This window comes from Pleurodeles waltl, chromosome 9 (assembly GCF_031143425.1).
Source record: "Pleurodeles waltl isolate 20211129_DDA chromosome 9, aPleWal1.hap1.20221129, whole genome shotgun sequence".
Taxonomy (NCBI): domain Eukaryota; kingdom Metazoa; phylum Chordata; class Amphibia; order Caudata; family Salamandridae; genus Pleurodeles; species Pleurodeles waltl.
Genome location: NC_090448.1, coordinates 1082209207 through 1082224310, shown reverse-complemented (window position 1 = coordinate 1082224310; position 15104 = coordinate 1082209207).

Genomic DNA, 15104 nt, shown 5'->3' with positions numbered 1-15104 from the left:
TTGTGTCCTGTACATAAGAAAGGTCCCTGATCATGCCCAGGGAACTATCACCTAATCCCATTTCTCGACATGGAAGGGAAGTGCTTTGCTAGCATTTTAAACCGGGAGCTCGAAGTCTGGACAGAGAAAAAGAAGATCCCCATGACTCAAACTGGTTTCCAAAAGGGCTGCTATATCGAAGACAATCTTATTTGCATCTCCCACTTGAGTGAAGTAACTGTAGTTGCAAAGAGCAAGGGTCTCTATGCGGGGTGTACTGACTTCTCAGGTGTATTTGACAGTGTCTCAAGATCAAAAATCTTGTCAAAACTGAACACCTGAGGCATTCCCCAAAATTTACTGAAAGCCATTACGCCCCATATTCTGACACCTTGGTAAAATAAGAGTTAGCCCCTGATGGGCCACCACGGATAAAATCTTGACAAACAGAGGGCTTAAGCAAGGCTGCATATTGGCACTACTATTGGTCAACCTGTATTTGGCCGATCTGCCAGATCATCTTGAGATGGTGAGGGCACTACCCCCAAAAATGGCTGGTCTCAAAGTTCAATCGCTCCAGTATGCAAATGACGCTGTACTCCTGGACTTAACGCCGATTAGCCTCCAGAGACTTTTTAATGCACTTGCCAGCTACTGCAGGACAATGACATCTAGAAACAAAATAGACAATTGGCTTGGTAGGGTGAAGTCCTCTTATCGAAGAGTATTCTCGCTCCCTAATTGTACATCACATGACCAAATTTGTCAAGAGTTTGGGCTGTCCTCACAGTACTGAATATTAAAGGCAAAGTCTGTAGCCTACAGCCTTAAAGCCGAGCAGGCGAAGAACAACACGTTAAAAAACATAGGCCCTCATTACAACCCTGGCGGTAAATGCTGCTTACCGCCGTGCAGAAGACCGCCAACATACCGCTGCGGCCGCAGAATTCCGCTACAGCTATTACGACCCACAGCTCGGAATCCGCCATAATCCAGACACCTACACAAGTCCGCCACACCAAAGGTCAGTGATAAACTGGCGATAACAAAACCGACACCGTCATGCCAACAGGAATACGCTCACACCATCACGACCCACGAATCCACGCAGCGGTCTTTCAACTGCGGTATTCCATTGGCGGTACACACCTCTGCGCTCAAAATACACACACATTTACAAAACACATCCACATTGGACAATTCAAAATACACACACCTGACACATACACACACCACACCCAATCCAACATAAAGCACACACCCACAAACCTTTACTACCAGACTTCTGAAACCACACCAGAGAGAGACACAACCATAAACAACACCAGCATCCACAGACACAAAACACCATCACTTACACAACATCCACGCACCTCAAACAACACACAACAACACATCCCCTCACACATCACAACAGACACCACCTCACACATCACCCACACCACATCATGGCACCTCAAAGACACCCCAGGTTCTCTGAGGAGGAGCTGAGGGTCATGGTGGAGGAAATCGTCCGGGTAGAGCCACAGCTATTCGAAGCACAGGTGCAGCACACCTCCATTGCAAGGAAGATGGAGCTATGGTGCAGAATTGTTGACAAGGTCAACGCAGTGGGACAGCATCCAAGAACTAGGGATGACATCAGGAAGAGGTGGAATGACCTACGGGGGAAGGTGCGTTCTGTGGTCTCCAGACACCAGATTGCTGAACAGAGGACTGGCGGTGGACCCCCACCTCCTCCCCCACAACTAACAACATGGGAGGAGCAGGTCTTGGCAATACTGCATCCTGAGGGCCTCGCAGGAGTAGCAGGAGGACTGGACTCTGGTAAGTCAACTCTTTACTACCTCATCCCCCCCCACCCTACCTGCATGCCATCACATACTCCCACCCTCACCCTCACCCCCATCACTCCAACACCTCACATATGCCCCACTATCACAACCCACCCATCCCAATACCAGGCCCTGCATGCAACACCAAAGCATGGACACCCATCACCAAAGCATGTCCACTACAGATACCCACACAGACCCCAAACCAAATATCACACAAGGACCAAGACAAAAATGCAAGCACTGGAGTACAGGGTCACTCACCCATTGCACACAATGGCACACACACAGATGCAATAATCATGCCTTTACACCCATGCAGGACCCCAACCCAATGTCACCGGACAGGAGGTACCAGACATATCCAGTCCCCCCACAGAAGAGTCCCACAGTGATGACAGCAGCTCTGCACAACTGGATCAAGATGACCAGCCTGGCCCATCAGGGACCTCGGGACAGTCGGTTCCCCCGACACTGGCACAAGCCACCACAGACCCTCCCCCCTCAGGAAACACCAGCACAGTACCCACCCAGCGGGCCCATCCCTCTGCCCCAGGACACGTCAATCAGCAGTGTGTCCACCACTACAGGGAACCCAGGCAAACCCACCAACCCAAGAAAATCAGGGACCTGGGGGCAGCGGCAGTGGGCACACGGTTCAGGGGACAAAGGCTCAGGAAAACAGGGAAGCTGGGAGGACTGCTGTGCGACAGGGGGAGGACAGGCCCAGGGAACCCACTCTGCGCGAGGCCCTCTCCAACATCATGGGAGGTTACCATCATTCCCAGGAGACGATAACAACGGTACTGGCCAAGTTTCAGGAGAACCAGCGGCTGCAGGAGGAACACTATCTGGGGATCAGGGGGGACCTGAAGTCCATTACAGGGGTGCTGCAAGACCTTGTCAACACCAGGAGGGACACTGTGGCACAAGGGGCCCCTGACACTAGCCTGGACGATGAACAGCCCTCCACCTCTGCCGGCGCTAGTGAACACGAGGCACCGCCACAGGAACACAATACCAGCACCCCACCCCCAGCAGATGGAGAACCACCCCGCAAACGGTCCCTGAGATCCAGGAACAAGACAGAGAACATTGCCAAGACCCCCGCCAGGAAATGAGACACCCCTGAATGTCACCCGTCTGTCCCACTTTGTCACCCTGTCCATCCTTAAACTGCCATTGCTCCACTTCCTATGCCCCTTTGGACAATGCACCTGTGAAACAAATAGACTAGACTCTGCCATGGACATTCCTCCACCACCCCCCCCCCTGCCCATTTTACAACCCCCTCCACTTATTTGCACAGAAATAAACACACTTCAATCACAAAACAATCTGGAGTCAGTCTGTGCTTTCACAAACGTGTAATGCAAATACCATGGAATATAGCAATGTCAATTTACTTGTGCACATACCGATGTAACACACCTGAGGGAACACGATGTAGCTGCGCATGTGTTTCAGCAGGGCAGACAACACTCTGGACAACACGTTAGAGAACTTTGGCTGGAACATCCCTGTTGCAATCGCCACTGTTGTTTAAAAGGAACCACTGGCCAGGAAATGGAGTACTGACAGGACCTGCACTAGAGGGGGGATTCCTGTGGGATGGTGGATAGCTGACATCAGATCTGGCTCTAACTGGGCACACAGTTCATGGATTGTTGCACGATCAAGTCTGTAGGTGACTATTATGTGTCTCTCTTCCATTGTCGACAGGTCCACCAGCAGTCTGTACACCGGAGGATGCCGCCATCTCATCACCTGCCCCAGCAGACGTGCCCTATGGACGAGAACAGCGAGCAGAGAGTCAGCCAACACTGAGGTATCACAAAATGTCATTTGCACACATTTATTAATCCGCAATGTGCCTGTAACTGTGTGTATTCAAGGTCTACATTGGTGTGACGCAGTTAATATTAATGCCATGTGGCCCTCTGAAATGGCGGCTGCCTGACCTGTAAGGTGGGACAAGGGGATATGAGGTAACTGCGCTGGCGTTGTACACCGTCGCTGTGGGCAATCAAAGACCGCGGCACAATCCAGCATTGGTTAACATTGGACCCTATGGGTCCGAGGAGCCAATGACGATGTACGCCGGCGGTGACGGTTCGCACCACCACGGACGCGACTGCCATTTTCTGTCTGTTCACTCACTTGATACCTGACCTTCAACAGGAGAGGACCTACACTGCAAGTGCTGCTGTGACCTGTGTCTGGAAGCGACGATGGCTCATGTGTCTGGGGAAAAGGCCCCTGCCTTCACTTTGGAGGAGTTGGAAAAACTAGTGGATGGGGTCCTCCCCCAGTACACACAACTGTACGGTCCTCCAGACAAACAGGTGAGTACACTGTGAGCATGTTGCACGGGCAATGCCTGTTTGGGGTGGTGTGGATGGACGATAAATGGGGGGGGGCTGAGGCCTGCATGTGCGGACGGTGAGTGTATGTGCATCCGGGCAAGGGTGGGAACATGGGCCAATGAGTATGACGGTCCGGACGGGTAATGATTTTCCTTTCCCCCTGTACTATTCCTCTAGGTCAGCGCCCACTAGAAGAAGGCTATTTGGCGTGCCATCGCCAAGGACGTCCGGACCCTTGGGGTCCACCACAGACGGAGCACCCACTGCTGTAAAAGATGAGAGGACCTGCGCCGCTGGAGCAAGAAGACGGCGGAAGCCCAGCTGGGGATGTGCTCCCAACATGGGAGGGGTGCCCGTCGCACCATGACCTCCCTGATGTTACGGATCCTGGCGGTGGCGTATCCTGAGTTGGATGGGCGCCTATGGGCATCACAGCAGCCACAAGGGGGTGAGTACACTCTCTTTCAGCTGACTCTGCACGCATTACGAGGTGTCTGGGTGGGGGGGGGTGGGCAGTGGGTTCCCCTAGGCCAGGGCGAAGTTTGTAGGCAAAGTCCCTTGTGAGGCAGGCTATATGTCCCCCCAAGCCCACTAGTGGTTAGTGCCATCTACACCTAGTCAGGCTCCTGTGACTTCCAGGTGTACAGCAATCAGGCTTAGGCCTTGTACCCCATGGGCATGTGATTAATCTAGAAACTATAAGTGCATGGCGCAGTGCAGAGGGCTGCTGTGTCTATTGTCTCCGCCAACGGTAGTGGTGTTGCATGCACTGAACATGTCTTTCTCCTGTCTTCCCCCCCTTTTTGTAGTCTCCCTGTTCTTGTGTGCAATAGCATCATCAGGCGGAGGAGCATTGGCACCGGAGCAGGAGTGAGCTGCATCCTACTTGGCCCTGGAGGGCGAAACAAGGGAGTCTGAAGCCACCAGTGGGATGGAGGGCGAGGGGAGCTTCACGGCGGGGACAGGAGCAGAGACCAGCGACAGCGACTCCTCCTCTGATGGGAGCTCCCTTGCGGTGGCGGTCACCTCTGCCCACTGCATCAACAGGTACAGCCGCCACCCCCCTTACAAGCACCGCCCTCCCAGCAGCCCCTCAGCGTATGTCCCGTGCCCGCTCACCCAGGAGGGTGGGCATTTCCTTCGCCCCAGGCACCTCAGGCCCTGTTCCAGTCAGCCCTGCTGCCCTCAGTGAGGAGGCTATTGACCTCCTGAGATCCCTCACTGTTGGGCAGTCTACCATTCTGAATGCCATCCAGGGTGTTGAGAGGCATTTGCAACAAACAAATGCATACCTGGAGGGCATTCATTCTGGCCAGGCAGCCCAACAGAGAGCGTTTCAGGCTCTGTCCTCAGCACTGATAGCAGCCATTGTCCCTGTGTTCAGCCTCCCCCTCCAACCTCCTCCACCCAGACCCAATACCCTGTACCTCAGCCTATCCCAAGCACACCATCAGACCAGCATGCACACACATCAACACACAAGAGTGGCTCAGGCAAACATAAGCACCACACATCTCACAGGCACTCACACAAGCATCATACCCATGCACACATACCAACATACACTGCCTCCACTGTGTCCCCCTCCTCCACGTCTCCCTCCTCCCTCCCTGTCTCGTCTCCACTCACACCTGCATGCACTACATCCTCAACCACTACCTTCATCACCAGCACGCCCATCACCACACACCGATCACGTGCACTCATTACCCCCACTACCATTCACACATCCCCAGTGTCCTCTACCAGTGTGTCTGTGAGCCCTCCTCCCAAAGTACACAAACGCAGGCACACACCCACCCAACAGCCATCCACCTCACAACAGCCTCCAGCCCATGCACCTTCACCCAAATTCAGCAGACGTACACCTCCTACAACCACTACCTCTACCTCCACTCCCAAACCCCCTCCATTTACCCGTCCCAGTGTGTCTAAAAAAACTTTTCATGGCTAACATTGACCTCTTCCCTACACCTCCCCCCTGTCCTTCCCCTAGGGCCAGGCTTTCCAGGTCCCAGCCCAGCACCTCAGCCACCACATCCGCAGGAACAGTGGTGCCAGCAACTGCGGGGTCATGGAGTGCGCCAACCATCAGGGCTGCCAGTGTGCCACGAAGCAAGGGAAAGGACATTCCGCCACCTGCCAAGGGGAGAAAGGTGCCCACATCCGGGGGGGAGAAGCCGAAAACACCTGCCACCAAGGGGTCAGGGAAAACGAAAGGGGATAGTGGCAAGACAGCTGCGCCACCATCAAAGGTGGGTAAGGGCCAAAAACTAAAGGGCGGGTCAGGAAAGGGCATGGTGGCACCGACTCAGGAACCAGTGTCACACCTTCTGTGCACGTCGACGCCAACCTGTACGGCGGAGAACACCGCCACCTGCACCGCCGCAGATCCCGCCGCCACAGACCCCGCAGACAGCACCACCGCCACAGACCCCGCAGACAGCACCGCCAACACAGACCCCGCCGCCAGCACCACCACCACAGACCCCCCCAGCCAGCACCACCGCCACAGACCCCGCTGCCAGCACCGCCGCCACAGACCCCGCAGCCAGCATTGCCGCCACAGACCCCGCAGCCAGCACCGCCGCCACAAACCCCGCCGCAAGCACCACCGCGACTGACACCGCCGCAAGCACCGCCAGCGGCCCCATGACGTCCTCAGACAGTGGCACCACTGCAGACATGGCTACCATCGCCAGTGGTCAGTCGTCCGAGGCTGGTGGTGAGTTCTAGGACCCTGGGCAGCTGCCATGAAGCGTCACTGTCATCACAGTTGCCACCTGCATATGGAATGCGAAGCCGCAGTAGTGTGGGGTATGTCATTGCCTCTATGGTGTATCATGCTACCTGTACCTCGACAATCTCGTGGCACACACACCCAAGCGAGTGTATTGTTGCGGCCACACTGCACGTGGAGCACTCTGGGCACCAAGCCCCCTCCAGAACCAGTGGGGTATCACATCCACTACCTCAGTCCTTGGCAGGAATAAACACTCAAGGCACCATGCCCCCTCCAGAACCAGTGGAGTATCACATCCACTACCTCAGTCCTTGGCAGGATGAAGCACTCAAGGCACCATGCCCCCTCTAGAACCAGTGGAGATTCACATCCACTACCTCAGTCATTGGCAGGATGAAGCACTCTGGGCACAAAGCCCCCTCCAGAACCAGTGGAGAAAGGCATCCACTACCTCAGTCCTTGGCAGGATGAAGCACTCTGGGCACAAAGCCCCCTCCAGAACCAGTAGAGATTCACATCCACTACCTTAGTCCTTGGCAGTATGAAGCACTCTGGGCACAAAGCCCCCGCCAGAACCAGTGGAGAAAGGCATCCACTACCTCAGTCCTTGGCAGGATGAAGCACTCTGGGCACCAAGCCCCCTCCAGATCCAGTGGAGATTCACATCCACTACCTCAGTCCTTTGCAGGATGAAGCACTCTGGGCACAAAGCCCCCTCCAGAACCAGTGGAGAAAGGCATCCATTAACTCAGTCCTTGGCAGGATGAAGCACTCTGGGCACCAAGTCCCCTCCAGAACCAGTGGAGATTCACATCCACTACCTCAGTCCTTGTTAGGATGAAGCACTCTGGGCACCAAACCCCCTCCAGAACCAGTGGAGATTCACATCCACTACCTCAGTCCTTGGCAGGATGAAGCACTCTGTGCACAAAGCCCCCTCCAGAACCAGTGGAGACTGTTATCCACTTGAGAGACTGTGGCTTTGCACTCCCCAGGATAAAGCAGTGGGCAAACCACCCACTGGAGAGACTTGAGATACTGTGGCTTTGCACTCCCCAGGATGCAGCAGTGGGCAAACCACCCACTGGAGAAACTTGTGAGACTGTGGCTTTGCACTCCCCAGGATAAAGCAGTGGGCAACCCACCCACTGGAGAGACTTGAGAGACTGTGGCTTTGCACTCCCTAGGATAAACCAGTGGGCAAACCACCCACTGGAGAGACTTGTGAGACTGTGTCTTTGCACTACCCAGGATACATCATTGGGCATGGAGCCCCCTCGTGGAGCTGCCGTCCCTTCCCCCTGAGGTGCCTGTTTCATTTCGATCTGATGCCCCAGCAGTGTTCTCTCTGTTTCAAGTCGGGTATCAAGTGTAGGCCTCGCCCATGCATTTTGGGCCCAGTGGTCCACGGACTATGAATGGTACAGTACCCGGACTTTAATTGTTGGTGTACATAATTGTTTATACTGTATTTAAAGTTTTGACTAATGGATTTTTATTGATTACAATGGTTACAATCATTTCCTTTTGTCCTTGCGTTCTTCCAGGGGGGGCTGCGGGTGTAATTGTAATGTTGCAGCATGTATTGGTGTGTGTGTTGTTGTGGGTGGGGTTGAGGGTGTTGCGTGTTCCGTGTGTGTGTCACTCTCTTTTCCCTCCCCCGTCCCCTGTGTTGTAAGTGCAGTACTCACCGTGGTCTTCGCTGCTGTCTTTCGTGCTCCTGGTAGAGGAGCAGGAAGACTATCGCAGGGAGGATTTGGGATTCTGGCTCCATGGCGTTCTGGTTCCTCGTGGGTTGTGTGGAGGTGAGTGTTTTCCCTTCCAAGTCCTGTTTCCACCATGTTTTTGTTCGCATTGAATCCGCCCCGGAAAAAGTGGCAGATTGGCCTCTCATAATAGTTTGGGCGGTACATTGTCTTCCGCCTGTCTGTTGGCGGTGACCGCCATGCTGTTTGTTTGTACCGCTTTGGCCTTCGGAGTGTTAGAGTGGCTGTCTATGTTGGCGGTTTCCACCATGGTCGTAATCCCATTTTTTTTACCGCCGCTTTACCACCGACCGCCAGGGTTGTAATAAGGGGCTTTATATCACTTTTATAGTGATATCTCAAAATCGACTTATTGCATTTTAATTGTTTTGACCTGCTTCTTATCAGATAATTATCATATATTTTTCTAACCACTGTGTGGTGTATTTTTGTATGCTTTATGGTGTTATTGTATGATTTATTGCACAAATACTTTACACATTGCCTTCTAAGTTAAGCCTGACTGCTCAGTGCCAAGCTACCAGAGGGTGGGCACAGGATAATTTGGATTGTGTGTGACTTACCCTGACTAGAGTGAGGGTCCTTGCTTGGACAGGGGGTAACCTGACTGCCAACCAAAGACCCCATTTCTAACGCTCCCCATTCACAAGAACCCATGCCATTAGTGGTCAGGTACCCAGTGTTCAACCCCATCACCATTCAAGGGCCAAAGCCCACCGCTTTCAGTATCTTAGTAAAGAAAGTCCTGTCAAATGCCTTCAAGCAACAGAATCAGCACTGGCATCCCCATCAAATGTAAATCTCTTCTGATGTTATGAGCAGCTTGCCTGTGGGTAACAAAGCCAGACAGGTCCATATCAACAAGATATGGTAAGTGAGACAGAATTCTGATTGCCAGCACTTTCATAAATATTTTAATGTCAGAGTTTAACAAAGCTAAGGGCTGGTAGGCACCACATCCTTAGCCAGTTTCCCCGGCTTATGGATCAGGGTAATATTGGTAGCAGAAATGGAGGGAAAGACTGTACGGGATAGTGAAAAAAGAGTTGAACAGGTCCACTAGATGTAGGAGCAGTGCAAATTTATAGTGTATAGTCCTCCATACTTTCCATGACATTGAGTTTACAAATGTTGTCACACCTTGATCTCTTCTCAAGATCAGTGCATTTTTCCCCACAGCAAGGGTATCTCATATTCTGCTTGCTACTCACTTCCTCAAGTTTCTTCAGCTCCTGGCTCATCGCTACGATATTGTCTTTATTGGTCGGCACTCTTACCCCCAGCCACTGGATCTACTTTGTAACTTCTGAGGGACCCGAGGCTGAGCCAACCTTTAGCGCTTGCATCTGCATTGTCACCATATTGGATATCTTGTTGTGAAGGTCCTCTGAACAGTCCTGAAGATCTTCCTTTGTGAATGACTCTTGCAGTCTTGTTGTAAAAGCATTATTTCCTCATTCGCTCAGTCACTTGTAAGCAGGAAGTCAGGTAGCCAGTCATGTAGGTTAAAGATGTAGATTTATTGAAGAAGATATCTCTTAAGTTACAGGTTACAAGTAAAATAAATGGGTAAATGTCTTCCCAGGAGTAGCATCCTACTGCTCAGCCCACTCTCTCTAACTGCCACTCTCTCTAGTCAAGCACTCATCAACATTCCATTACATCACACACACTGGCTGAGCAGCAGGGAACTGAGTAACCATAGAGAGGATGCATTATAACAACATCAGGTTACAACACATCTCTTCCCCTTACAGAAACAAATACAAGAGTACAAAAGATGTACATTACAATATAATTATTTTGTGACTATACAAACATATAAATCATCAAGCAAGAAAATTACGAATAAACTCCTAGATCAACAAGACAGATAATTGCATGGCAAGACAAAGGACAAATGCCCTTTACTTCACCTGCTAATCATTAACCTTTAATGAATAACTAACACTACATCAGGGTGCAAAACTCAACATCCATGGTACACTGTGTAACACTTGCAAGACCAAAGCAACAATAGGGTGCAACACTAGGGTGCAACACACAAACCCCTTTACTGTTTAGGGTTACATAACTACTTCATGTCTTCACTCCACATTCATCCCAACACACAGGGTATCTTGTGAAAATAAACAATGGGTGTCTTTTAACCCAACCACTTCACATCTTCCCTCCACACTCATCCCAACACACAGGGTATCTTGTGAAAGTAACAATGGGTGTCTTTCAGCCCTCGTAATGGGTCTCTTTCAACCCTCACTCGTCACCACACACACACAGTGCATCTTTGCAATGGATCTCTTTCAACCTCACTCATCACCACACCCAGGGAAACTTGTGAAATAACAATGGGTATCTTTGAACCTTCACAATGGGTATCTTCCAACCATCACTCATCCCAACACAAAGGGCACCTTGTGAACATACAATGGGGTTTTACCCTCACAATGGGTCTCTTTCAAACCTCACCCATTGCCACACGTAGGGCATCTCAACAATGGGTATCTTGCAACCCTCACTCATCCCCACACACAGGGTATCTTGTAACGATAAAACTAGATGTCTTTCAACCCTACACTCATCCAAACGTCTGCACACCCAACAAGAGCACACACGCAAACTACTCACTATGGTCCTGCACACCCTACAAGAGCATTTACACTAAACATTCAATATAGAATTAAGTAAAATACACGTGACAGCATATATAAAGAAAACAGCATTCAAAATGATGAATTGGAAGATCAACTCCTCCATCCCGGTGAGTGACTTCTCACAAACATAATTCTGTCATTTTAGGTTTCTCCTGCCTAGAAAGTCCTCCCTCCACCCAACTTAAAACAGAAATTAAATTGCCTTGTATTTTTTTATCCAAATTTCCCTCTTAACTGTTTCTAAATGTTGGCTCGTACATACATAGAAATTTTTAGGGTGAAGGCCCTGCCAACTAGGAAATTGAAACACCTGTCAATCTCTTGCCTAAAAAATACAGATGAAGTCAGCAATTTATGAGGGTGAGTCTATTGAGGTCAATGAGGAAACAATGCTTTTTGGTGGATGATATAGATTTAAAAAACAAATGACTCCATTAAAGTCTATTGAGGCATTTTGTTTGCCAGGCGGTGAACAGAAATGAAAAGTGAAGCCATCGGACAAATGCAAGTGAGTTCACAGGTATATAGTTTTGGCCAGGAAATTTCTAGTTTGGTGACATATGTATAAGGTGTGTTCGCTGAACACAGTAGCTTATTGCTGCTGGGAAAAAGGAGACTTTTGCACCTTGTTGTATTGTACATTTTAAATCATCTTCAAACTGCCAACACGCCTGATTCATACTGCAACCTTTAAGTAGGGTGCCAGCCACATTGGGGAGAGGATGTGGCGTTACAGCTAGAGCTGCTGACTTCGGAACTGGTGAACCAGTTTCAAGCCTCAGCATCAGCTCAACATCCAGTGATTCTGGGAAAATTACTTAATGTCCCTGTGCCAAAAAAGAAAGAATAATCTGACCTTGTGTAATGTAACTGCTGCCCATGTAAAGTGCCCCAATACCTTTGGGTCAAGTTTGTGCTATACAAAAAAACCTGCAAAAGTTTTATTTTCACCCAAAACAGGTTTGTTGTGTTGTGTTGGTATATTCCACTTTGTTGGAAACTGGGTTACTGGTTGAGGGGTGTGATCCCTACTAATGCAGAAACCACAATCTCTGTTAGGGTGAGACACAAGCTAATGCCAAATTAACTTGTGGTCTAACCTCTCGTTGCTTGGCCCAAAAGCAGTCAGGCTTAACTTAGAGGCAATGTGTAAAGTATCTATGCAGCACTTCAAACAGTAATAAAGTGAAAACCAAAGTCTAGAAAAATTCCATACCAGTTTCAAATTAACAGAGTAGAATTTAATAAATTGTTTAACACCAAAATGACAAAAATCCTATCAGTGCAACTGGAAGTATGACATTTTAAAGATTTCAGTAAAAAAAGCTCCAACTGCGTTTATCTGGCCGTGCCAGACTAGGACAAAGTCACAAGTTCAGGCCAATCTGATTAAGCTCAGGTAGGATACAGGGACTGAGTTAGGCCTGCTAAATAAGTACCTTACATCCTGGTTGCAGGGTGTTGTAAGATCCCAAGTTGAGGATGTGTCGCACAGTGGTGGTCCTGCGTCGTTATCGACAATGCGATTGACGAGGGGCTTGCAATGCAAAGTTCTACATCGAAGAGGCGCCACGCACCAGTGGTTCCGAAGAAGCTGCAGGACTGTGATGTGGAGACCTGCAACATTGTCGAGGATGCCGTCGACAAGAGGATTCTGATGTGAAGTCCCAAGTCGAAGCTGTATTGCACAGCACCGGTTCCGAGGAGACTGTGGACTGAGATGCAAAGTTCTGATTCAGGAATGTGTTATGCAGTGGCAGTTTTGAAGCAGCGCTGCAAGAATATGCATCGCACTGTGTCAGTTCTGCCGACAGGATCACGGCTGGGCTGACAGAGCACCTTTAGGCCCACTTCAAAGGGTCCAGGACTGGGAAGACTGGGATGGAACCACTTTGGGGGCAAGACCCACAGCAAACTGAGTCCAGGTGCTTGGTTCAAGGGGGTCAGAGCCCTTTCTGTCACTGAGGCCCTGATCAGGAGGCCAGTCAACTATTCCTTGGAGTCACTGTGGTGGTCCTGGGTTCCATATGCAGGTACAATCCTTTTACTCAGCAGCAGGGCAACAGAGTAGCAGTCCTTCTTGCAGAACAGGTTCTGAGTATTCCACAGGTTCAGAGGTGGAATGAAGAATTGGGCCTCAGGATCCATTATTCATACCTGGTACCCATTTTGAAGTAGGAGAAAATTCTGGAGGCATCCACCCCAAAGGTGTTTGGAATTTTCTGCCTCCCTGCCCTGGCCCTATATTGTCTGGGGTCACTATAGACTGGTATTACACCCTTTGTGAGTGTGCCCAGGCATACCCTTGGTGATGTGCAAGCATTGTAGATGACAGCTTCTCTTCTTCATCAAGTGAGAGATGGCTCATCCTGCCAACACCTATGCTCCTTTGTCTCATTTCGTGAGAACAATACACAAAGCCCAACTGCTAGCCACACTTAGTCATGTGACCCAGGAAATAGGCTACAGGCACAAAATGGTTGAGACAAGAAAATTACAACTTTCTAAAAGTGACATTTTTAGAAATGAGACTTAAAATCTGACTTTACCATTAAAGAGGGTTTTACATTACAATTCTGTAGACACCAAAGTCGACTCAATTCCTATCTGCTCCCAATTGAAAGCTATTACTTATTAAATATAATAAGTTAACCCAATGTCATTTGATGGGTGAGGCAGGCCTAGCAGTAGTGAAAAACGAATTTAATAGTTTCTCACCACCAGGACATGTAAAAGTTAAACGTATGTGTCCAACTTTTCAAATACACTGCACCCTGCCTTGTGGGCTGTTTAGGGTCCATCCTGGGGTGACATATGTATTAAAAAGGAAGACTTAGGCCTGGCAAAATGTTATTTTGCCAGGTCAAACTGGCAGTTTAAAACTGCATACACAGGTTGCAATGGCAGGCCTGAGACATGTTTAAAGTGCTACTAAGGTGCGGGGAACAATCAGTGCTTCAGGCCCGCTGGCGGCATTTAATTTACAGGCCTTAGTTACATATGGTACCACTTTACTATGGCCTTACAAGTAAATTAAATGTGTCATTGGGGTGTATTCCCCTTTTACCAGGTTTAAAGGAGCGAGCACAAACACTTTAGTACAGGTTAGCAGTGGTAACGTTTGCAGTGTCCTAAAGCAAACAAAAACAGGTTCAGAAATCAGGAGGGTGAAGGGAAAAAAAGTGTGGGGATTACCCAACAGAAGGGGCCAAGTCCAACACACTTTATCATTGAATGTTGATGCATCAGAATCCAATGACCTGGGAATACAGAACGATGGAGAAGGATTAGAAGTTAGGAGTATGGACGGGTTTCCTGGCTCTGCACAGCTGGGGTTTAATCAGCAATAAGTTACTTAAAGAAGCTGCCTTTTGTCTGTGCTTCATACTTCACATGCCTCTATTGTTTCCAACTGAACAACTCTCTACAAACAACTGACACCCTTCCGTTGATACTCGAGGTATATAAATTGGGAGTTTTAAGCTGGTGTACCCTTAATAGTAAATAATATTAGCCAGTCCAAAGCATCCATAACACTGAAAACAATGATTTTACAAACATAATGTTAGGGAGTCCAAAGCACTCATGACACTGAAAATCGACATCACGAAAAAAAGCAATATATTACTGTTTCTGTGTCCAGTTTAGAAGTGGGTGAGCCAATGAAAGCAAGCCTGAAACTTGACCTTAGCTCACCTCGAAGTCCTGTTGGAACCTCGAGCTCGAAACGAGCTTTTATGTGGCTTCTGCCTTTCTGCTTT